A 27,205-nucleotide genomic window follows, 5' to 3' on the forward strand; every position below is an offset into this window, starting at 1 on the left:
ATTAATAATTTCGTTAATAACATCCTTAATGTTTTTTTCTTTTCTATATTTGTTATTAATAATTTCATTAATAACATCCTTAATTTTTCCCCTTCTATTATCTCCTACAGGTTAATTTCTATATTTACCATATTTGCAGACTTACTACATGTCCTTTAGTTTATCTAACCAATTCTATTTACAATTATCCTTCATTTACAAAAATGTCATTTTTATCCTTAATTGCTTTCTTTTTTTCAATGTTTGAAGTGAGTTAATTTAGAATTTTACGATATAATGATATAGATTTTTCCATATTGCATGTTTGATCTCCTTGTGACTCAATAGATCTAGACTTAATTAATGTTGATAGGGAGGTGGTTTGGGAGTCACTCTCTATCCTTTGTTTTATACTTCCAACCTTAGGATTATCACAAATGATAAATTTTATAGAGTAAAAGTATCACTAGTCTTTAAATTAATGGACCTAAATTATTTAATTGAATTAGTCATTTGACTGAAATTTTAACATTTTAATTTATCTAAGGAAATTATCTCGAACCTTAAAAACTTTACATATCCTATTACAAATATATTTTAGGATTACACTATAAATAAATTCCACATGCAAATTAGAAAACATAATGTCCTTTTAATAACTTCTAAATTACTTACCATTGTGAGATCAAAGTTAGGATATCATTCTATGGGTAGGAACGTATTATTTTTAATATTAGGACAAACACCCTAAGAAAAAGTGTTTATGCATGGTGTTGTTAAAATAGAAAAATTAAAATTACTGATAAAGATGTTTGTACCTACCTTGTAATAGAATTTTTGGTGGAACCATTCTATGACTTCATCATTAGTGGTTTCAAACTTGAACCATCAAGCAAAAAGATCATATTACCTGTAATAATATGTAATGAACCCATATGAATATATGGTGAATATAAATATAAATATATATTTCAAATATAAGAATAAATAATATAATATAATAACTATAATAAATAACTAACAAAAAATATAATTGTTGTTAGAAGTAACACCAACTAATCAATAAATAATTAAACAAAAAAGTACTAATAAATAAATGAATAATTTATAAATAAGTAACATGAAATAGACATGTTCACTCATCAATAATTAACTAAATAGTTAATAGTATTAACAAGAGTTGTGTGTGGCTAGAGTCCTTGCCTAATAAGGAAAACAGATGTCTCAATTTGAATATGGTTGCCTACGTTGCCTCTTCCATTGTTAAATTTGGATATGGAAACAAAATTTTGACTGTAGAACCTAAATTACCATGCCTCCGATTTCTGTTGGTGACTCACTCCCGAAGAATGGTATTTGATTTCCTTTTGTGAAAGCGTAGATGTTAGGGTTTCTCAAGGCTACATGTTCTACTGTGTTCAAAAAGCTATTCATAATGGAACAAGTGGTTCGGAGTTTGATGTTAAATTTTGATCAATAAAATATAGGTTTTAATATTTGTGTAAATACTTGCAACAACCAAATCCTACCTTTGAAGCCATTCAATAGATTTTGTTAGATCAAAATTGGCACAACACCAGCCCATGACATTATAAAAATTCATTAGTTTCTTCATATAGTTTATACTGGTTGCTTCTTCCATCAGAAAAATGCTCATACATTATCCACAGATTCTCCAAAAGTCGGACTGCCACTATGACTTAGTCCAAAGTGCTGATCACAATCATGAAGATCTTAACTCATTTGGCCAAACTTAATAAACTTAAAACAAATTATGAAATCTCATTCACACGTTGATCATATTAATAATTAAAAGTCTACCATTTCCCATTCTACCTTTTCAAAGTAAAGTAACATAGTTTCAATTTGTATGACAAACAAGAGACTATTTTTCTATATTGATTTGCATGGAACCTTGGATCTTAAAATTGGGACTTTAACAATAATTAAAATGAAATAAAACTGGTAGAAGAAAATCCAGCCTCATACTCATTGGAAATGTGAAATGACAGTCAGAGTAATGGTCGAAAAGAAAAACTAGCCCTTAATATAATGATGATTATAGTCTTCTTAGAGAACTTCTGACAAAATTATTCCTATAAAACTGGTATAAATAATGATAAAAGGCCCAGCATGATAACTTTGAGAATACATGATACATTCTTCAGTCTTTTTGTATTTTATGGTCTGCCTTCCTTCTTTTTGACTGCTATCTAATACTTCAAAAACTTTGAAAATACATGATACATTAGAAATGAGAAAATTCAAAGCATGTACATGATTTACTTTACTTTTAGTGATAATTATAAAGTCATGCCTTGACAACTAAGTGATGAACTATATGTAATTAACTACTTATAATGCTAAACGCCTATCACAACCCATTTATGCATAATACGATGATAATGAACTAATTGTTTCAACGAATAAATTAGGGCAATCTATATTTATGTATTTAATAAAGGATAATTTTTTCTATATATCTAGCCTTTGATTCATTTGTTTAGAAACTCACGGCACTTACGTGCTGATTAAAATATTCGCAAGGGTTGATGTATATCTCATCGAATAATGGACTATAATCACATCGACCATCGATATTTATGTGCAGATATCTCAATCCACTTCCTTAAGACATTACATGTACATATTCTTCCTTAAGACATTCCATGTACATAATTTTTCTCATCAAAATTTCCTCGTCATAGTTTTTATCTTCTACATAACAGAACAAAAACATGTGTACATAACATGTATAATTGCACGAATTGCTTTAGGATTCATTTCATTTTTGCTGAAATTTGTAAATGCTAAATGTTGCGCTTTCTGAATCGAGGTCTATCAAATTCACAATCATTATTACAAAGAAGTTGAAATCATTACAAGACACTCCTTAAAAACTTAAAAATAAACAAGTCAACTATTGTCCAATTAGAATATAGCATGTATACAACTGGTGATCTAATAGATCACATCTTTGTGCAGACACACCATCCCATGCATAGGGGCAATGTCATCATCAATGATGGTCTATGACCCATTATATTAAAAAAATGATTCATCTAGAAGAAAAAATAAGACCTATCATTTCTTTTGTTTGTTGATAGTTTCAAACAAAACATGGAAGGCTTACAAGAATTTAAATATCTAAAAAAAAGTCCAAAACAAAAAACACTCTTGAATGACATGCTAAAACTAATATCCATCTGGTACTATGTTATATGTGACGATACAATACTAGTATAAATTCCATCCTACACTCTTACAAATAAGGTTGTGGGGGAAGGTAAAATATATGCTTTATAATATCACATATTAATTGTTAAACTTACAATACCTAATTGATTCATTAGGCATGGTTATTGTTCCATTTCCATTTATTATCAATAAGTTGAAAAAGAGATTGGTTTAGAATTTTTTTAAAATTAAATGTACAATGTAATAATTGATATAAAAAAGGGAATAAAAATAAAATAATTGAAAATACATAATTATCATAGTCAATATGATACTTAGTATTGGAAATGAAAATAGGTGTTTAAGGATTCAAGTACATTCATAACAGTAGAAACAAACCAATAAAAGTGCACTCCAGTAAAAATCTATAATAAACCAAAAAAAATTCTACCAATTTCTAATTCACTAATCAAGGCCTTTCTATAAGTATATCATTGACAAACAACAAGGTTTGTCGGATTTAGAAGCAATGTTGACTTCTAAACTTGAAAAGGAAAACATAATGTGCTTACTGATATAGTTGTGTAAAGCATCTAGCTATAGATAAAAAAATTCAATAATAAATAAAATATTAAAATAATCGACAAATGGAGAAGATTGCCAATATGATCTTAAAATTATGAGCTAAATTTAAACTACATAAGCACAATAAAGATTGTTTTTTATTAACAAAATCATTGTTTCTAGGTTTGGCAAATTTTTATCATATTGACAAGGGGTCCAATCTAATTATTGTTTTAACTAACCAAAAATGAAATGTGAATAAAAACCTACTCCTCAAGAGCATGTTTCAAGAAATTTTTAGATTAAAAGAAAGAGTTTGCATTTACAAACATCCATCTAACAACTCATATATTCAACCTCAGATATCCTTCAAATTGATACCTTGCATTTATAACAGGCCCAAAGATTAAAATGAAATGCACTCAATAGACAAATTTATTATTAAAAAGAAGGGAATATATACAACCTAGAATAGTTTAGGCAGTTGAGTAAACCTTAACAACTTTTAGTAAATAATGAATAAGCTAAAATTTTAACATTTGAAATTGTTCAAATTTAACACATCCCAGTGCTTTAGTAAAAATATCAGCAATTTTCTCATCACTGGAATAGTGTGTCAACTATATAGTTTTGTCCTCAAAATTTAGGATTCTTGTCCAATTGCTTTGCAAAATTATTATCAAAAAATAATGTTGTTGAAGTTATATGTTTCTCCTACAATTCATCAAGAATTTTTATGAGCCACACAATTTCTTCGTAGCTTGAGTTGCTGCTACATATTTTGCTTTAGCTATAGAGTCAACAGAAATTGTTTGTTTCTTTGATCTCCAACTAGTAACAGTCGATCCTAGAGTGATTAAATAACTAGAAGTAGATAGCCCATTCTCTTTGTCACCATCAAAATCTAAGTTAGAAAAGCCACTAAGATGGAAGTTTGAAACTTTTGAATATTTTATGCCAAGATTTTCAGTTCCGTTTAGATATTTTAAAACTCATTCTGTTGCAATCCAATGACCTTCACATGGTTTATGCATGAATCTAGACAAAATTCCTATTGCAAAGGTAATTTTAGGATGAGTAGTGGTGACATAAATCAAACTTTCAACAAGCTTCCTATACTTGGTTGGATCTTCAAAATCATTTGCTTCATTGGATGAAATCTTCATATTTTGCTCCATTGGAGTGCAAACAAGATTACAATCTTTCATGCCAAATCTACATAATAACTCTCCAATATAATTTTTCTAAGAAATAAAAATGGACTTAGGATTTTGAATGACTACAATACCTAAGTAATAATGAAGTAATCATAAGTTAGACATATCAAAAAACTTTTCCAACTCTCTCTTAGTGGATTCTATATAATCATCATTATTGACTATGATGAGAAGATCATCAACATATACAACTAGATACACAATTGATCTAGCTATTCTCTTGATGAGGAGAGTTTCATAATCTAGACTAAAATGTTTGTAGTCTAATTTCAAAAAGTGCTCAATTAATTTTTCATACCAAGCATGTGGTGCTTGCTTCAAACCATACAAAGGTTTTAGCAATTTACATACCTTTTGTTCCTCACCTTTGATAACAAAACCTTTAGGCTGCAACATATAGAAATCTTTGTTCAAATCTCCATTCAAAAAGGTTGTTTTAACATCCATATGATATATATTTCATCCTTTTTTTGCTGCTAAAGAAAATAATACTTGAATAGTTCCCCACTTTTTCGTAGAAGAAAATGTTTTGGTGTAATCAACACCTTCTAAGTATATCCTTTTTTTACAAGTCTTCTTTTGTGTTTGTCAAGTGAACCATCAACTTTATATTTGTTCTTGTATACCCACATATAGCCAATAGGTTTGGTTCCAATTGGAGGGTCCACTAACCTCCAAGTTCTATTTTTTATAAGAGCATCATACTCTCTTTGCATTGCACTTCTCCATGAATCAATTCATGTTGCTTCTTGAAATGAAGAAGGTTCATCAAAAATAGAAAAAATTAATTAAAAATCTTCATACATTTTTGGAATTTTCTTGGTTTGCATTGATCTATGGATTGATTGCTCTGATGTTTTTTCAATTTCAAGAGCCTTAGATTCTTCACAAGCTGATTCATATTCTTTTTCAATAGGTTATTCACAAACAATTTCAAATTTCTTAGAGCTATTCTCTTTCATATTGTATTGATTCTCTATAAATTCCAAAGATTGACCTAGAAAGGGAATCCCCCCTTCAAGAGTTGGAAGTTCATTATCCAATTCATGAAAGAAATTTTTTGATTGAAATCTATCAGGGTGAGTAAGTTGTTTGTCAATACTGTGAGCATCTTTTTCAAATTTTCTCTAGAAATAACAATTTTTTTGTTCTCCTCATCATATCGACAATAAGCTTGGGAAGTAGTAGAATATCCCAAAAAATGTATTTTCTACTCCTAGCTTCCAATTTATTTCTTAGCTGAGTAAAAATTTAAACATAAAATGTGGAACCAACAATACTAAAATACTTGACATTTGGAAGATGACCATGTCACATTTCATAGGGAGTTTTACTTTGTAGTGTAGCATAAGGACTTATGTTCTTATGCAGACAACATAGAGAACTGCTTCTCCCCAAAACATTAATTTAACATTTTTAAGAAACATCATAAATCTTACTATATTCATGAGTGTTCTATTCATACGTTCTACCACACCATTCTATTGTGGGTTATAAGGAACAACTTTCTGATCTCAATACCATTTTCCTGCAAATAGTTCACAAAATATTTAGAACTGTACTCACCACCATTATCACTTCTTAGGATTCCAATATTCAGTTGAGTATCATTTTTAATCCACAAATGAAAATTTTTGAAGGTATCAAAAGCTTCAGAATTCTCTTTTAATAAATAAACCCAACACATCTTGGTATAGTCATTAATAAAAATCATTATCTATTTGTTTCTATTTTTTGATGAAAAGGCATAGGCCCACATAAATTTGGGTATATGAGACCTGACTTTCTAGAAGCTCTAAACATAAAATCATGAAAAGGTTGTTTACTACGTCTTCCTAAAAGACAAGCATCACATTGAGAAATTTATTTTGGGATAATGGAAAGTCCTTGGATTTCACTTTGTTTCATAATTCTGAGACTATCATAGTTAATGTGATCAAATCTTGCATGCCATAACTAGCTAGAAGAAAAATTACCACTTTACTATGAAAAATTTGCATAATTTTGAGAACTTGATAAGTCTTTCAAATGTATAAGTTTTTCATCTTCCACTCCAGTCATTACAATCACATGATCACATCTCTTCTAATCTCAATAATACCACCAGAAATATGTATTGAATGAGCTTGTTGTCTAATATGCACAAGTGATATTAAATTTCTCTTCAATTGTGGAAGATAAAGAACCTTAGAAAGTATGTAAACATGAAGACCTAGTAATTTTAAGTCTAATAGATCCAATGCCTAAAGGTTTTAACTCATATTTGTTAGCAAAATATACTACTCCATCTGCTTGATCATTTAATGTCTCAAAAAAATCTCTTCTAAATGTCATATGACATGTGGCTCTAGTATCTAACAACCAAGTATCATTCAAAGTAGAATTTAAAGTACTAAAAACTTTGTCAATCCCAACATTACAATGTGTTATAAGATAATGTGTAGATTCAAGAAGGTTACCTTTGTCTGGTGGCTTCTCCTTCTTGTCACAAATCTTCTCCCATGGAGTTCGATAGTGATTGGCAGTATGACCCATTTTTCCACATCTATAACATTGTATAGATTGCCTCTCTTTTTTTTGATAATCTCTATGTGTTGTGGTTGAGAATATTGTCTATCACCTTGATAATTTTTAGTCCCCCTGCCTCTAGACTATCTTCTGCCATAACCTTTGTTGCTATTTTCATGTGTAGAAGACACATCTTTGGATGTTTTCTCGTGTTGTTGTGCAAGACACAATGTCTCAATAGTTGAAACTGATTCATTCTTCCCAAATTCTTTTTCTCTCTACAATCTTCTCCACAAGTTTGTCAAATGTTATATCTTTCATCTTTTAACTAGCTTGAAGAAATTCAAGATAGTGTGAATAGGTAGGATAAAGAGCTTTAATAAAATCAGTGAGTTGTAGATCTACTTTTACACCCATGGCTTCAATATCATGAAATAAAGCCCTGTTTTTAGAGGCTAACTTCATCGGATAATTATCTTTCATTTCTAAGTTGGATAACTTCATTAATAATTGAATGATTTAGAGTTCTGAATGAGAATCATAGAGATCTTTGAGTTTCTTTAATGCTGCAAATGCACTCTTACAAGAGATTATATGTCTACTTACCTCTTTAGTAAGGGAGGCAGCATTGAGAGCATTTTCATCTGTAGGCTTCCTTGTCTCTTCATTTTCATCTTTTCTTTCACAAACATCATCACACAAATCATTAAAAATAAGTGTATTTTTAACATTCTGAAACTATTCATGGTAATTCTCCTTTTAGAAAGAACTATTCCAACAATTGAAATTAAACAATGCATTGGAATTATTGTTCAATTTAAATTCTTTTTTCTCCAACAACTTGGCTTTGATACCACTGTAACAGTCCCAAAGAATAAAATGAAATGCACACACAAAGACAAATTTATTATTAAAAAAAAGAGAATATATACAACCTCAGAGTTCAGTAAAACTATATAAATAATTACATAATTAAAATGCTGGAAAACTACTTACTAAATAATGAATAAACTAAAAATGATCCCGAAGGATTAATTAACAACATTCATGCTCGTCATGATTAAACATATGCTCTATGAAAGATGCGGAGATATTGCAACTTAAAAATTACTATATTGAAAAATTATATTTACAATGTAGAAATTTAGAGTGAATATTTCAATTAGAAGAGTTTTTAGAGTCTGAAATAGATAATGCACAAACTATTCTGATAGATTGTGTAGTGTAGAGACAAACAAAATTTCACTCTTAGACCAAATAACAAAATAAATTAAACGATAGCTGATATAGACTAATATACCATCTACATCTATCATTTTTTAATGAAATACAGATATATGCAAGCTGCATATGAAAATATGACTATGTGTTGCATAGTTCCACAGAGTTTTTCGACATGGAGATGCGGTAATGTGGAGTGGATGATTCTGTGATGAACCTCCTTATAGCAATATCGTGAGAATGCTCGAAATAACAGAATACAAAGTGATAGCAGAACTCAGAATGAATCTACTGATCACAGGCCACTTCGAGGGGGTAACCTCCTTTGAGCAAGCTCAATACAATAAATTCGTCTGTGCCCATCAAGGGCCTCAACCTATTCTTATATACTGAGTACGATCTAGAAAAGTAATACTACCTATGCATGTGGGATAATAAAATATACTCACGGGACGACTTACAAAGCATATGCGTCCAACAACACTACTCTAACAAAATAAACAGAAGGAACACACAGGTTCCTAACATCCCCTCTCCCTTAGAAAAAAGCTTTGTCCTCAAAGCTTAAGGTGTGGAAATTGTTGTTGAATCTGAAGAAGGGGTTCCCAGGTAGCATCCTCTGGTTGCATGCCATGCCACTGAATCAAGACCTCAGAGATGGAGCGAGAGCGAAGCTGGCGAGTGCGCTGGTCAATGATTGCCACAGGCTCCATGATAATGGATCCTTCCGTATCCATTTCAGGGAGAGTAGTTTGTTCTCTGACAGTGGTACCCAGAACTTTCTTTAGACAAGAAACATGAAAGACTAGATGAATGCGGGAAGAAGGAGGAAGTTCCAGTTTATAAGCAACTGAACCAATCTTCTGCAGAACCTTATAAGGCCCATAAAATTTTGGGGCCAGCTTATGACGCCCTTTCAGCTTTAGGGAGGATTGTTTGTATGGCTGTAGACGAAGAAAAACCATATCCCCAACTTGAAATGAGCGCTCAGAACGGTGTTGATCTGCTTGCTGTTTCATCCGATTACGGGCCATGTGAAGATTATCCTGTAAGGTACGAAGAATCTGATCCCTGCTGCGGAGAACTATGTCAACTGCCTGGACTGGTGAGCTGTTGGGAGTGTAGGGAAGGAGCACTGGAGGTGCCTGACCATAGACTGCTTCATATGGAGTCATTTTAGAGGCAGTGTGGTAAGAGGTATTGTACCACCATTCAGCTAAAGGGAGCCACTTGGCCCACTGATGTTGCTGTTCGGAAGTGAAGCAACGAAGATAAGTTTCCAAGCATTTATTGACAATTTCAGTTTGACCATCAGTTTGTGGGTGATAGCCCGAACTCATCTGCAGTTTGGTGCCAGTTTTCTGAAACAGTTCAGTCCAAAAATGACTGGTAAAAGTTGCATCATGATCAGAGACAATGGAAGAAGGGAGTCCATGAAGACGAAATATCTGGTCCATGAAGATTTGTGCAACAGAGGAGGCAGTATAGGGGTGGCTGAGGGCAGAAAAATGACTATATTTTGAGAGACGATCAACCACAACCAAGATCACTGTCTTGCCACCGGATTTAGGAAGCCCTTCAATGAAATCCATAGAAATATCAGTCCAAATCCGTGTAGGGATGGGCAATGGTTCGAGCAAGCCAGGAAGGAGGGTCGTTTCACCCTTGTGGCGTTGGCAAGTATCACATTCAGCCACCATCTGTTGAATCGTCTGTTTCATCCCTTTCCAAAAGAAGTTTCTCCTTGCTCGCTCATAAGTTTTGAGGAAGCCTGAGTGCCCTGCAGAAGGAGAAGCATGGAGTTCATAAAAAATAGCCTGATGTAGAGCTGGGTTCTGAGGAAGCACTAGCCGACCCTTGTATCGAAGAGAAGCACCATCCCAAGAGTAATGTGGTATAGCAGAAGGATTATTGGCTAGCTGGTGAATGATTTGAGATAAAGAAGAGTCATTGTCATAGCCCTGCTGAACAGACGCTAACCAATTGGGAATGGGCATAGAAATAGCGGAAAGGGAAGCTTGATTATCAAATGTGCGAGAAAGAGCATCTGCCACAATATTCTCCTTACCCTTCTTGTAGGTGATCTCATAATCATACCCCATGAGTTTGCTGACCCATTTCTGTTGTGTAGGAGAGGATACCCGTTGTTCCAGGAAGTATTTTAGACTTTGGTGATCGGTTCTGATGCAAAAATGACTCCCTAAGAGGTATGGCCGCCACTTCTGTACAGCATGCAAAATAGCCATCATTTCTTTTCCATAAGTAGAGATGGCTAGATTCTTACCAGAGAGGGCTTTGCTAGTGAACGCAATAGGATGGTCATCTTGCAGGAGAACAGCACCCAATCCATTGCCGCAAGCATCACTCTCAATAGTGAAGGGTTTGAAAAAATCTGGCATTGCGAGAACAGGTGTACTGCACATAGTCTGTTTCAGTTGTTCAAATGCAGTCGCAGCAACAGGGGTCCAGGAGAAGGCATCCTTTTTTAACAGAGCTGTCAATGGTGCTGCAATTTTTCCGTAATCTTTGACAAACTTGCGGTAGTAGCCAGTCAACCCCAAAAAACCCCGAAGGCTCTTGAGAGTTTTAGGATGCGGCCAAGTTTTCATGGCATCTATTTTTGTAGGATCCACCCGCACTCCATGGTGTGCAACAATATGCCCGAGATACTCCACTTCCTCCTGGCCAAACACACATTTAGATAGTTTTGCACAGAGTTGATGATTAGAGAGAAGTTGCAAGACAAGCTCCAGATGATGGAGATGCTCAGCCCAAGTTTTGCTATATATGAGGATATCATCAAAGAAGACCAGAATGAATTTTCGGAGGTATGGTCGAAATATGTTATTCATCACTGCCTGAAATGTTGAAGGAGCATTCGTGAGGCCAAAGGGCATGACTAAAAATTCATAGTGACCATCATGTGTGCGGAAGGCAGTTTTAGGTATATCCTCCTCATTAACCCGAATTTGATGATACCCAGAATGAAGATCTAACTTGGAGAAAAAATGAGCCCCATGAAGTTCATCAAGAAGTTCATCAACAACTGGAATGGGCAACTTGTCCTTTATAGTGAGATGATTAAGTGCGCGGAAATCAATGCAGAGTCGCCATGACCCATCTTTTTTGCGAACAAGCAGAACTGGAGAAGAAAAGGAACTGGTACTAGGGCGAATAATACCTTGCTTCAGTAAGTCACGGACAAGTATCTCGATTTCGGTCTTCTGATGAAATGGGTAGCGGTAGGGCCTGATGTTGGGCGGAACACTGCCAGGAAGGAGCTGAATACGGTGGTCCTCTGGACGAGAAGGAGGTAATCCCACAGGTTCAGCAAATACACCAGAATACTTGTCCAAAATGTGTTGGAGATCGGCAGGAGTGCTAGAGACTGCTGATGGCTGCATCTGAATGGAATGGAGCTGAGCGATGACACCATGTGAATTCTTCTTAAGAAGTTTTTCCATACGGTGTGAACTGATGATGCTGAGAGACCCTGGTTGTAAGCCTTTCAAAGTGTGTTGGTGCCCCTCGGCTGAAAACTGCATCCAAAGTTCAGCAAAATCCCAGAGAATGGGGCCAAGAGTGCGTAACCATTGGGCACCCAAAACCACATCACAACCACCTAAGGGTAAGGCAAACATGTCAGAGCGCATGTTATAATCGCCAATAGAGAGACGCACATTGCGACATTTCCCTTTACAAGGTAAAGTGCCCTCATTGGCAATCATGACTTCAAAGCTAGAGCAGGGATGGATAAAGCAATCAGCCTGTTTGGCTATTCGTGGATCAATGAAGTTATGAGTGCTACCAGAATCAATGAGTATAGTAAGAGGGATCTTCTTGAAGAAACCCTGGACCCGCATGGTTTGTGGAGTAGTGACTCCTGCCAAAGCATGGACAGATATCTCTGGTGGAGCTTCTGGTGAAGGAGGTTCAGGCTGGTGAGGCTCAACCTCATCATCCACTGTTTCCTGAGCATCTACATATTCTTCCAGTGCCGGTGGAGAATCCACATCCAAGAGATAGAGCTTTTGCTGAACACATCTATGGCCCTGAGACCATTTCTCATCACAATTATAACAAAGCCCTTTGTCTCGCCTGACTCGCATCTCTGTTTCAGACAAGTGCTTGATCGGAGTAGTTCTGGGAGCTGGTATGACTGGAGGGTTGTGAGAACCTGTATTTCTGAATAGAACAAAATTAGATCTGGAGCGTTGTAGAGCACTAATCTTGTCTTCTGCTAACTTAGCCAACCCAAGGGCTTCCATCATTGTAGTAGGTCGAAACATTTTGACTTCTGAGCGAAGTGCATCCTTCAGACCACTGACAAAACAACTACGGAAGAATTCATCAGACAAGCCCTCTGTGTGATTAGCTAATTTTTCAAACTCTGTCTGGTATTCTCTTACAGTGCCTGTTTGACGCAGTTTAGTGAGTGCTCCTGTGATATCATCAAAGGAACTAGGGCCAAAGCGCTCCAAAATGAGGGTGCACAATTCTCTCCACATTGGGCCTACATTAGCCTTGATGTACCAACGGAACCATTGAAGAGCTTCATGTTCCAAATGAAAAGATGCAAGGGGGACTTTGTGGTTATCCAAAGTATTATGCAAGCTGAAATACTACTCTGCCCTATAGATCCATCCAGTCGGATCAGAACCATCGAAGCGTGGAAAATCAAGCTTTGGTCCACGAAAACTGCCAGAAGAGGACCCAGTATCTCCTGAATGGTTTCGGCTCATGGCTGACTGCTGAAAGTTAAGACCCAGAATTTTGTCATCCAGATCTTGAAGTTTGGTTTTGAGGGATGCCATTTCTTCTTCCATGATTTTTGCTCCTGTACGCGTAACAACCATAAAGCAAGGTTTTTTTTTTTTTTTTTTTTTTTTTTTTTTTTTTTTTTTTGGAATGGGTAGAAGATGAGAAACAAAAACTTTTTTAGTTACGGCAAACTTGGATTTGGGTAAAACTCAGATAGGAAATGGGTGTTCGACGGGTGGTGGGAGACTATCTGGGGACAAAGGAAACAGAAAAATGAGGGTTTCAAGGGTAGGGAGGCGAAATGAGGCGAACAGTCCAAGAGGGATAAGGGAGCAAAATGAGGAATTGAATCTTGTGGCTCAGTTTGGTGGCGATTGGATGAGAGGTGAAAAAGATAGGGCAAACCCTAAAATTAGATAAATGAGGGATTTAGGGCTTTGATATGTAAAATTTGGGGTTGGGTCGCCAAGGAAGGAAGTATGCGAAATGATATTGCAGACGTTCTGCGGAAGTATGAGCAGAAACAGAAAGCAAACAAGGAAGCTACGACTAAAAAACAGAAAAATTTTTACTCTTTTTTTTTTTTTTTTTTTTTTTTTGAACAGTCGACTTAGAAAAATTCACTCACAGACAGAACAACTGAAAAGAGTTATTGCAATAACAAGAGATATTAGAAGTGAGAGGAACCTGAAGGCCACGACAAAAAAAAAATTTGATGTAATTTCCACCCAGCGAGCCCAAGAGAGTGCTCTGATACCAGATGTGATGAACCTCCTTATAGCAATATCGTGAGAATGCTCGAAATAACAGAATACAAAGTGATAGCAGAACTCAGAATGAATCTACTGATCGCAGGCCACTTCGAGGGGGTAACCTCCTTTGAGCAAGCTCAATACAATAAATTCGTCCGTGCCCATCAAGGGCCTCAACCTATTCTTATATACTGAGTACGATCTAGAAAAGTAATACTACCTATGCATGTGGGATAATAAAATATACTCACGGGACGACTTACAAAGCATATGCATCCAACAACACTACTCTAACAAAATAAACAGAAGGAACACACAGGTTCCTAACAGATTCATATTTTTTTATGGCTTTCAATTCTCACGCTACTACGTATAATTCCAGGACAATGGAAAATCCAGTGAATAGCTGCTGAATCACAAGATGAGGAACTTTATGCAGAATGTTTAAGGTGTTATAGCAATTTGAAAAACGTATAATTGTTTTTACATGTCAATTTATAAACTATGCAAGCCATTACTAGGTCAAATAGTAAAATTGTTTTATTGCAGAACATTGGGAAAGTGTGTAGACAGGAGATTACTTCTGTCCAGTAGCAGAGACCTGAAAACTTAAAAACAATCCCACACGATCTTATAATTCCTGGCCATATAGTCACCAATCAATTATAGTATGCCAAATAGGACTTAAATTATAACTCCTATGCACAGGGAATCATTTTAGAAGAAGAAAGAAACAAGAAATTAAAAAGGTAATAGGGGCAATTCTTCCGTCTGGAGTGGAAGTAGAAGGGATTCCCTCTGCCACCATATTTGATGCACCAACATTGTCAGAGATGGAGTCAAGATTGTCTTTCACCACATTATAAGGACCAAAACCCTAGCCTTTATTTTCAATATCAAGCCAATATAATATAAACATTAATCCACATCCTTGCCCTTAGTAGTTCTTAAGCCCGCAAATTTCTGCACAAGTGTACAGTCTCTTTCTGCTCACTAGTGGAAAAGAATTGCAAGCATTGGGATATGTTTTGGAGGTATATTAGGCAAGGATAGCGTATCCATGAAAATTTAAGGAAATGGAAGCTTCGAAAAGGAAAAGTTCCTAGTTTAAAATTTGAACAATATTTGCTTTATATAGGCCTCACCGGGGAAGGAGGCCTACCAAATTTTACAGAATGCTAGTATTTCAAACCATCAAAATAGAAACAAAAGACACCGAAAGATAATAACATAGAGCAACACAAAATAAAAATAGTTCAAACCTAAAAATCAATAGGAAGCATCGTATATTTTTCTGTCACAGGAATTAATGTATTTAACTCTTCAAATTATCTACATCTCATCACCACACGATCAGAAAACCTTTCAGCTTCACCTGTAGACCAATGGCCCAAAGACTGCTCTACAAGTTTGGCCACCACATGCTTAGAGAATTGCAAAAACAGAACAAGTAGCCTTCCTAAAAATGATAGCTGCCGAGCTTAAATATTTTAGTTAATATTTGTATATGAAAAGGAAAACACTGTCATGAAAAATTAAGAAAAACTATAAGATAAGACTTCTTTATATTTATGACACAAAATAAATTTCTTTTTATCTTAGTGACTATAGTATAGAATGGTATTGTAGGAATAAACAATTATTTTCAATGAGACAATTAATGCATTACAAGCATTTGAAAACTTTAGTCTCTTACCTTTATATTATGATCCTAATTGACTATATTATCTTTGACAAACCAACTATGCATGCTATAGTTTCTAGCACCAACAACAGAGTTAGAGAGGGCTACGTAAAGGACTAGGGAAAGATCGACAGGGTGAACAATATAGGAGCCCTATCTACATCGAGGAGGAACTCCTAGAGTCGTGACCCTTAGCATGACTGAACGGGGCAATATGTATACTGCTTCACCATCAGGTAATAAGGCAAAGTTGGATAAGTTGGAAAAAGAGAGAAAATTCATATCCATTATGAAATGACGTCAGCAAGTAGCAGATTTCTCATTGGCCAGAACCATCCCGTAAATAACACATATGTAAGGGGGAACCAATATAGGTGTAAGTCCATGCAAAATGGAGTCATTAGCCGATAGGATATTATTTTGCTCTTTTAGACGATTATTAGCTTCTTGTACCAGCAAGTACAAAGAGATCAGTGGATAAAGAATATAGTCTTTCTGGTTGAAAGGAAGAGAATCTATTTCGAACTCAGATTACTACTTTCACCTGCAAAGATCAAACATTGTTCATCTCTACCATTGCAAACCACTATTTTTTGAAGTTGAGAGAAATTAAAGTAAATATTCCTTTTGCTTTGGTTCTCCTTGCGACCCTCTCCTACAGAATATAAATAAAGTTGGAATCATTGAAGATCTTTAAAAAAGTTCATCATTATTCATAAACATTGTGTTCAAAAACCGAATCATATACAGAAAATGAAAGGAAAATTTCAAAATAATTTACGAGAGCTTATTGGATGATTAAGAATATTGTGTTTTTTTATTAAGAGAGATATTAATTAAAATCATTTAAAAATAAAGATTCTGATTTATTGTATTTTTATTTTAGATTAGATGTATAATACATATGAAATGTTTTAATTTGTTAACACTATATTTTAAGAGCTTTAAAAATTCATGATAACCAAATTAAATTAACAATTGCATTTTTCTAGATTTTCATGAATTGATAATCAATATATATGTATAAACAATCTTATTTATATTTTCTATTAAAATAATTGTTTTTTCTTTTATATCATTCAAAAACTTTCATAATATTCAGATGGATTGTGGAAATCTTATGTCTTAGATATAACATTTTCAAATGAAACATTTCTAATTTACAGGGCATTAAGATGAGTACATAGTAATTTGAATTACGAAATCAAGTATGTCAAAATATAACCTATTAATAATTTGACAACAATAGACATACACAATGAAGAACAATAAACAATTGATATTATGATAACTTTAACATATAAAGAACAAGAATAAATCTAAAAGCAATTATTAAAAGAAAATAAACATAGAAGATATTTTGATCACTTGTGTTTTAGGTAGATAGTGTATGAATCATTAACTCTATTAATGGTCAGTGTAAGACATAATCAAGAGTGCTTCTTGTTAGTCTTGTCATTAATGCAGAGACTATAGCTTTCACTGCACTGTTTTACATTAGTTAGATTCTTGAAAAAATGTTGAATAATTAATATTTTTGCACATATCAAAGTTCTTGATTACTCTAGTATTTTCATAGGAATATAAATTTTAACTAATATTTTTCTCATTGGGTGAAAGTTATTTTTCAGGAGTCTTTTCATCTTAGTTAATAAGAATTTTAGGAAAATTATTCTAATAACATTTGGCATCTATTGATGTGGTAGAAAGTTGAGAAATATAGTGCATAAATTGGAGTGCATTTTCTCTAAATTGAAGAAGCCACTTTTTATTTTTTATATTCTTAGTGTCCTCTAAAAAAATTGTTCTAAATTGGAAGTAATCCTCTGAAGAACAAGATGGTGTTACAATCAAAGGTAAATTTGAGTCAGCCTTTTGCTACAATTTTATTCCAGTGGTTCATTTTTCCCCCTAAATTATTATGATTAATGGTGTGCAAAAAAATTGTGTTAATGTTTTTCCTTTTTCAAAAGGGTTTCCCTTGGTTTGGCTTAATTTGCATAGAATGATGTTTCTGTTTCTATACTTCAACCATCGTTATTTCATACTAGAAACAAAAATAAAACCTACTATGAATGTATGTTTCAATTTTTAATTTCCGTGGGTGGTCTTTTTCCCCAAATTATGTGTCCAAAGTTCAATTTGTTCTTGAATTTGGTCACAAGGTCAGTGCACGAATTGAAGTAGAGACAATTTAATTTAGAGTCTGATCACAAAACTGAAACCCCAGTTGCAAGATACTAGCAAAATCGAAGGTATTTGGAAATCAATTCCATTGTGGGTGTCTGGAAGGAGGTTCCATTTGGGAAATTGGTGACTGGCATCATTCTCACCTGACAAAAACTGTTACACTTTATATTCAGAACTAGATAAGACTGTGTTTGGGATTTTATATAGTGTCATTAACAACATGTTTGACATAAATGAAACCCTAGTTGGTTCTTTGCAGGCCCTAAGGAAACCCTAGTTTGCTCTCTGTCTGCTGCATCCACATCTGGATCTGCATCGTGAGCACCAAACAATTCTTCTTACCTGCGCCGTGCACCCTTGTTCTGAAAACCCTAACCCATTTTCGGTCTAATTTCTCTATTCTCGCAGACAGTAACAATGTGGCCAACAGCAACAATGCCCCTTCGCAAAATCTCTTCTTGCACTTCGTTACAGCAAGATTAAACATGTCTTCAGCCGATGCCACAAAAATGTTGAAAAGAAAGCCCTCATTGGGGCGACTAAAAACCCTCGATAATGTTGAACAGTTCGTGTCCATATTCCACAGATTCGGTTGGAACGAGGATCAAATTGCATACATAATCAGATCTTATCCCTTCCTTTTGACAGTCAGTCCGGATAGACCGCTGGAGCCCAAGATTCAACTGCTAAAAAATTTCACAATCTTCAGCTTTGCGGTCTCTCGCCTGAGGAAGCCCTGCAAGTAGTTAGGGCTGAACCTCTCTTTCAAGCATAATTTAAAAAACAGAAAAATATATTTATAAGTCAAATTTGTATCTAATTTTTCTTTTAATAATTTGTCAAGTAAAATATGAAAAAAAAAATTTCAGAATGTGGGTGGCTTTATTCAAATGTCCAAATCTTTCAAATTTTGCAACTATTTTTCAATAATAAATTCTGAATTGTCCTAAAAGTAATTTTCAATCCTTAGTTCTGAATCATAGACCAACTAGATTTTTAATTCAATAGAAGAATACTCCATTATAATAATAATAATTCATGAGTTTCCTGAATTAATCAAACTCTATATTTTAATCCAAAAACTTACATTATGACACTTCATGGTAGTCATCAATCAAGTCACCTTGGACATATGATGTGGCATGATGGTCAGGAGTAGACAAGGACCAGACCAAATGTTTGTCTTGCATTGCGGAATTTCATGCTCTGCAGACACTGAAATAAGATCCATTACGTACTGGTTTGACAATCCACATTAAAAAAGTTATGCATATTGGCCTGCAGTTCCTTGAGACCAGTTAAATGATTAAGACTAACCTTTCATTGTCTATGAAGACCCCGACGTTCTAATTTTCTGTTACTGTCTTGTATAAACAATATATATGCTGTGGTGATTCACCATGCATTCAAAGTTTTCTTAATGTCCATTGCCTTTGGCTGGTTTATGCGGCTCTCTGTTTTTTCCACTGTTTTTTGTTAGCTTTTATTATAATCCTCAGCCATGTACTGTCAACTTACTCAGCTTATGTTTATGCATTTGAAGAGAAAACAAAATAGTTTTCATGTTTCTATTCTTTATCAATCTATGTTTTGGTAACTGTGTCCAACAATTTTGGTAACTCTGTGCAACAATTTTAACCTATGCTCTTCATAAAAATTTCTATTAATGTTTCTTTTCTTACATTTTTTTTAATTTTATCATTGGTTGCTGTGGTATTTGTGGTAGTCTTTTGATTTTTAAATTTGTAAAAATTCATATAATCACAATTTTATTTAACCATTCTCTTCCTACACTGCACATGCTTCTATCTGGCAATTGTTTCAGAAGGTAGATGTCCGAAAATAAATTATTTTAATGACACATGTTCAACAAGTTCAATTATTTACAGTTTATTCGTATCAATCTTAGATGATCTTAGAGCATATGCACATAATGGACGTGTTGAAGATATAATAAAATTGATTGTTGATAAGACTTCAAATTTCTCTAACTTCAATCTATTTATATCCTAAAAATCCATCTAACACGGACACTGGTTCTATAGGGAGAAAATAATTATTCGTTAATGAATTCTAGTCCATAGATGCTTCAGCATTCCCTAAGAAGGCGTCATTGTCAACGACTTTCCATAACTGTACATTGTCAAGTACATTGGGCTTGCAGATCAATTGATTTTTTATTGTTCATCTTTGAAGTCAGATGGGGCAGCAACGAGGAAGCATATGTCACCAATGAATCCACGCTAAAATTCTGTTCCCTCTACATTTCTCTAGTAGAGAAAGCCTCCAAAGTCTCAATCTCATCCCACACCCTATTCTGATAATATTTCAACTTATGATTTTTAATGGAAAATGAACCTCTCACTTGATTTACAATGTACTCTGCATCTCTTTTTGCCATGAGCAATTCATCTTCTCCTTCTTTTGGAACAATACCTAGGAATAATTCTTCGTATTTATAGTATTGTTCTAGTATTTTTTAATTCTAGCTTGTAATATTAAGGAGTGATTATTCCATCGAGAGAGATTAGTACCACCCCTACTCTAGATCTTGAAGAAGAGAAACCCCATCGAATAACATGGCTTAGAGTTCGGATGACATGTTTCCAACCCATTCTCTTCCCCAACTGGTACATGATGTGAGAATAAATTGTATGTCCTGAACTCCATTTCCTCATAAAATATCTGAGATTTGGGGTTTCTAATTTTAAGACCATTTAAATCTAGCCTTATCTTAAGGCTACCTTCCATTCATATGTCTCCACCTAGAAGTCTTTATAGAAACTCCTACTTAATAACATTTCATAGCTATTTGGAATCTCTATTACTAAAATGATCAACCTCAATCATTTCACTGGGTGAGAAGCTAAGTAGCTAGCTCGCTTCCGTTGGGGTAGGGGAAGAAGTAACTACTTTACATCTTATTGCCTTTTTGAATTATCTTGGTAGGTCTTATCCTTGAGCATTTCTCTCTTAAGTGTAATGCTATCCTTGGCTAATATTTGGACCATGGCTTCTGAAGAGGTACTAGTGGCATTCTGATTGTTCTCTTGTAGTTCCTTCTTCCATTTTCCTTCTGTAATGAAAAAAACTCATCTTTGCATTCTATAGATATTGTTTAAACATTGACTAAATCAGCTACTCTTAACTCTCCTCAGGTGGAAACTGATATCAAGTGGCATTGAGTCATTTATAATTGTCTCCTACTGAGAGCTTGTTGGCGAGAATTTTCATCACAATCTTATCAAATAATCTTGCAACAAACTCCCTCATAGGTACATTAATTTCTTTCTTAATCTGTGTTCACTAAGCTAGCAAGCAATATTCGTAATTATATGCACTCTTAAACCTTGTTTCAAACTGTGCTCTCATTCAGATTGACCTACAATCACTAGGGTTTCCTCAAATAAGCTAAGCACAATATCTTGATATTGTGCACACAAGATACCATAGGAAACAAAGATTCTACAGTATGTTTATCGATTTGTTCCGTGCTCCCAAGTTCAATGGACCAATTGCGCCCCGTAGCACTGGTTGGTGAATAGATTGGGTTTTCATAAAACTCTTTCACTCTTTGTCCATAATACTTATCAATATCTATCAACCATCAATGGAGTGAACTGTGATAGTTCCTCTCCTAGTTTTAAGAGGTACAATAAATATTCAACTCACTAACAAAAAGGTATACTTTTAATCAGAAAATTGGAAAGAATCTAAAACTTATCTATCATGATAGAATAATTGTTAACACTAAACTGAATTAATCTTAACAAGGTTTCTATATGTATAACATTAACTTTCATTACTAACATTTTTACACAAAGATGGAAAATATGATGCTGATTACAAAATTGTAAATAGGGTTCTTCTACCAATGACATCAATAAAGCAAAAATAAAATTCTATCTAATTATAATTCATTCAACATCATTAAACCAAAAAAATTCAACATAGGAAAAAACAACTAAACAAAAACTACTAATCCTTTCTATTGTCATTCATTTCCATATAAACAGTCTTTTCAACTTCTCAAGATGAAATTGTTCATTCATACGTAACAAATGTCTTTTAAATACACATCAATTAATGTTTACAATATATGGCATTAAAGCATAAAAGAAAGGATGTGGCTATCCTCTCGAAAACATCATGGATTTTTTTGAAAATTTCATCATGATCTGCATAGTTAGTAGTCAAAAAGATTAGCTTGTCGCTAAAAGAAAGCCTAAAATAGTGAACTGGTTACCCTTTGTTATGGTGAGCTTCCCATTTTCTTTCCTTCACATGTGAGCTAGAGATGAACAGTTGAAGTAAAATAGTTGCTAAAAATAAACAACCGAAGCTAGAGTATTTATTATTTTCTATGAATATTAATTATTATTATGTGTTAAGCTTGAGAAGAATCAAACCCAAGACCTCCTATATGAGAGACTCGCAATTTACCTTTGTGTTGTAGGTTGTTGCCTGATATTTTGGAAGTTATATTAATGTGAAATTTTATTTAAAGCTAACCATTAAATATTTAATTTCTAATAAAGATGTCGACATAATCTTTGAATTTATAATTTAGTGTATATATAAAATAAATAAATGAATATGAATATGATACTATAGACTTGCATCACTTTACCGAAAGAAAAAGGTAAGAAATTAAATTCTAAGTCTGGGAAAAATCTAGTGGCATTTCTTACGATAGAAGCGGCATGGGGTGGAAGAGCAATAGCAACAATGCCATTTCCATTCACATCCAACTCATGCCACAGTGGATGGACAGCTACCAAGTCAATTTCCAAGCTCCACAATTATCTTTTAATGTCATTGACGAGGATGGCCACATCATATTCACACAAACAAGTGGCAATTACAAGCATACAAGTGAATTTGCCAGCTCAGCTCCACTCCCGTTTGTGAATACCCAACAAAATTGGCACAACATCTATGCACCCACACCCATTTCTAAACTCAGCCCCACAGTTTGGAACACGTGTGAAGAATCTATGCTAGAAAATGAAAGATTTATTATAATCACATATGGGAGAATAACCAAGAAATTTGGGGTGGAAGGAACAAGAGAGAGCATTGCAAACTGTATAAGACTTGTGTTTCAATTAGGAGTGAGGAATGAAGACATGGTTGGTTGACTCATTTGGAAATTCTAGTCAGATTGATAGGAACTTGCCCATTCATACAACTTATACACTCATGCTTGCACCACCTTTTCTTCATGCTCAAACAAATCATACTCATTTATAGAGGGTAAGGTTATTGTATTTATTTATTTGTTATCAAAGTTTTGAAGATTAACATTATCATATTTGACATTTCTAATCTAATGAAATGTGAAAAAATTATTAATTATAGATATTTGTACATTTTTTAACAATGACTTATTAATTTTGTAACTTCAACTTAATTCTATTGGTTGCAGGAAAGTAGCTACATTCTTGAAAATTGAACATCCATAGACATGGCCTATCTTCTTCATATTTACTATAAATGTTTCTTAGATTTCAATTGTCTATAAAGTATAAACTTCCAACTACAACAAAAAATCAACTACTTTTTGTGATCCCCACACTTTAAAACTAGTAGAAGATGCATTTGGTCAACCACTCCTTAAACTTCTATAAGATGATATTTCTTATAATATTCTTCTATTTTAAATTAAAGGGTTCAATCTATTTTTTAACTTGCTGAAAAAATGTTGTATACATAAGCTTAATATCTACTCTCTTCTTGCACACAATTGGTTCCTTGTATCATGTGTCATTTCTATTGCTTTAGGGTTTTATTTTACAATTATTTTGTCCACAAAATTATACTTCTATCATTGAGTGGTCTTAGCAACCCAAATAAAATTCAGCCAATGGACATGATTATTTTCTTGAATGTTAGAGCGTCCTACTTCATTGCAATATGCGTTATCTAGAAGTGACGTAGATGCCAACTTGAAGTTTATTGGATGTAGAATGAAGGTATGCATGGTTGGTGTTTGAGAAATTTAAGAACAAAAATGACAGGAATTCAAATTATTAGTTTGACTGAGATTTAATTTTTGTACCAAAATATTCTTTAATTTGAGTCTCTTATGCTTCCATTTTAGTAATGTGATGGGTTGTCATTTTGAAAGTGCTCAACTGGTATGGTATTGTATTACATTTGTACACACAAGTAAAGGATCTAGAATTGACACGGGAGTAGACCTAGGGCTGCTGAGTTTTAGTTTGGTAGAAAAATTAAATGTAGACAATATTACTCATAAAACAATCTGTACTAATTAAATCTATATTCATAAACTTTATCTTTCATAACACCTTTGGATGTACTTTATAAATTTAAGAAATTTTAGTTAATTCCTCTACTCTTTATACTAGTATGCTATTATTTTCCATATCTAGTTTTGGTAAGATATTATATGCCATTGTTGTGCTCTACTATGAACACAAATTAGAAATTTTTTTCCCATTCCTCATCATGAGATTTTAATGACAAACTTTATATTGTAGGAGAAGGCTTCCAATGGTAGCAAGATCAGGGCCCATATTAACAAAAGGGAACAAATTTCTCTATCTTTAGGTTTGGAAAATATATTGTTCTCCTTTCATACTTAATTTAAGATAAACATGTCACAATTTATTTTCTTGCAATCATCAGTCACGTATTAGTTTAAATGGTTTGCAAATTGAAAACTTTTTATGGTATACTAAGAGCTCTAGTTCTTCTTCCACGATGATAATAGTATATGTTCATTAACGTAGATAGGAGTAAAAAAAGTGATCACTTTACAAACTTCTCGACAAGCTTCTTAAAATTTTTCCAAAAACTATAAACTAAGATCTTATGAATTAGTCCTCAAAAACCACCTTATAGATTAAATAAGATAGTTCCAGTAATTTCTACTCAAATGCTAGTGGATGCTTTCTAAATGTAAATGAATTTTCAAATGCCTACTTTAACATATTTTTCAGTTCTTCTATTCATCAAATATCATTTCAATAGATAATAATGTCCACAATTTCTTCATTTCCCAAAGAAAAATTAAATTCTTGTATATTTTTCAAATTCTAACACACTTTGATAAAACCATTCATGTTTAGACTCTGATAGTTTCCCTCCTCTACAGATGCTACCATACATTCAAGACTACATCAAAAGCTCTGTTGACAAAGCTCAAAGTTCTACAATCAATATCATAATCATGTTCTCATATTATTCTCACATGATACTATTCCACAGGTCACATGGTGACATATGAAGACCTCAAATCTCTCATCTTTGTCTCTCTCATGTGCCTTGATATGTTCCCTTAGTTTCCATACTTCCACTTCCATAAGCTTAACCATATAGAAAAAAGTTTACTTTACATGCCCACCAAATATAAAAATATGTTGGGAGACAACTTTTCAAACCTAGGCCAAACTTCTCAAGCTTTGATTATGGTTGACACATATAGGCCACATCATGAATCACAAATAATGTCAATTGATGAGGCTCTCAACAAAGTCTGTTGTTTTTTAATTGACTCATTCAATTTCAAAGTAGGTGATTGCTTATTTGACATAATCCATGTTCTCCTTCATGGTCAATACACACCTAATGAACTATGTAATGGACTTGTCAATCATTTCTTGCATAGTCTTCACAATGGTTGTGTTGAAGCTATCCATTGTTTTCAACATGAGCTACACCTATCAGTACTAAACAATTTTCATAGGGTACATGAGAAAACCACATATTTGTGTAAAATAAAAATTTCAGCAACTGAATTAAACAAACATTGTGAGGTTGGACTTTGGGGTGACATCTTTTGTATATGGTGGCTACCACATTGGTTAAATATCTCAATATGTGTTTGGTCTTCAACAAAAAAGATACCATACTTACATTGTAACAAAGATCCATTGCATCCTATGATATCTATCCTCTTCCATGATAGTAATCCAACATCTGGCCATTATGAGCCTATTTTCTCAAGGATAGGTAGAGAAACTACACTTCAAGAAATGCAACTAGAATTACTAAACATCAATTGTAATGCATTGGACAGTTGGCATAACATTACCCATTCATTTAGTGAGATTGGCTTTAGTCGAGTTCCTTCATTTTCTAGTCCATGTGGTAAAAGCATATTTTTTGCCATAGCTTTCTTGCTCGATAGAAGATTTGATGTGATTTCTTTATGCTTATTTATAGCCTAGACATTGATAAACACACTTGAAGTGAACAGATTTTTTCCCCTGGCATGCTTTCCAACATTCAAAAAAGCTACTATACTAGATAAAAATACTCTCTCATTAATATAATTTCTAGCTTCCACAGTCGTAGTACCCCATGCTGAAAGTGGTCTAGAGGGCTCCAAACTTTGCCTTCTATCGCTTTCACACATATTTCATGCTACTATACATGTATGGAACGTAGATACATCACATAATGTATAGGAATTTTTCAATTGTAAAGAACCATTGAAAATCATTGACTTACTATGCTTCACATCAAATAGAGGGCACTATCATTATGAACCACTCCAACAAAATCCACATATAGTAGATGAAACACATAGGAAGCCATCCTTCATACTGCAACTAATGTAAAAGACATGTGCATTGAAGAACCTACACAATTTAACCTCATCTAGTTCATGTACTTGAAATTCTTTGGACATGTCCTGTGTAAATATGAATACAAGTCAATCATTGTGTAGCTTGAAAGAAGCAATATGTAATGGGAAAACTCACCAGAAGGCCATGGGGAATGGTCATACTACTACAACCAACAACACAAGTACAAAAACAAGTTCACACCCACTAAGGAAGAGGAAACATGTGTCACAACTTGGTAAAAAAAGTCATGGTTTGAACAACCAAATGCTTGAAAATAAAATATAAACCAAGGCAATCACAAAATTCACTTACCAATACTTGTGAAGCATCAAGGACACACCAACATAAGTGTGTGCTCTTTGTGACATGTTTCACTTCCACAAAGGTACCTACATAGTTGATGAAGCATTTTCCCACTCCTTTTCTTTGCTTCCCCTTGACAAGAATCGTAAAAAAAAATCAATAGGCCAACCCATTTGCAAGAAGTGTGCCAAAGATAGTACAACTGGTGACATCCTCTCTTTGGCAATACCATGGAATATTAGGCATAAT

Source organism: Cupressus sempervirens, chromosome 3, assembly GCF_028749045.1.
Source record: "Cupressus sempervirens isolate cs-2001-9-10 chromosome 3, ASM2874904v1, whole genome shotgun sequence".
Classification (NCBI taxonomy): domain Eukaryota; kingdom Viridiplantae; phylum Streptophyta; class Pinopsida; order Cupressales; family Cupressaceae; genus Cupressus; species Cupressus sempervirens.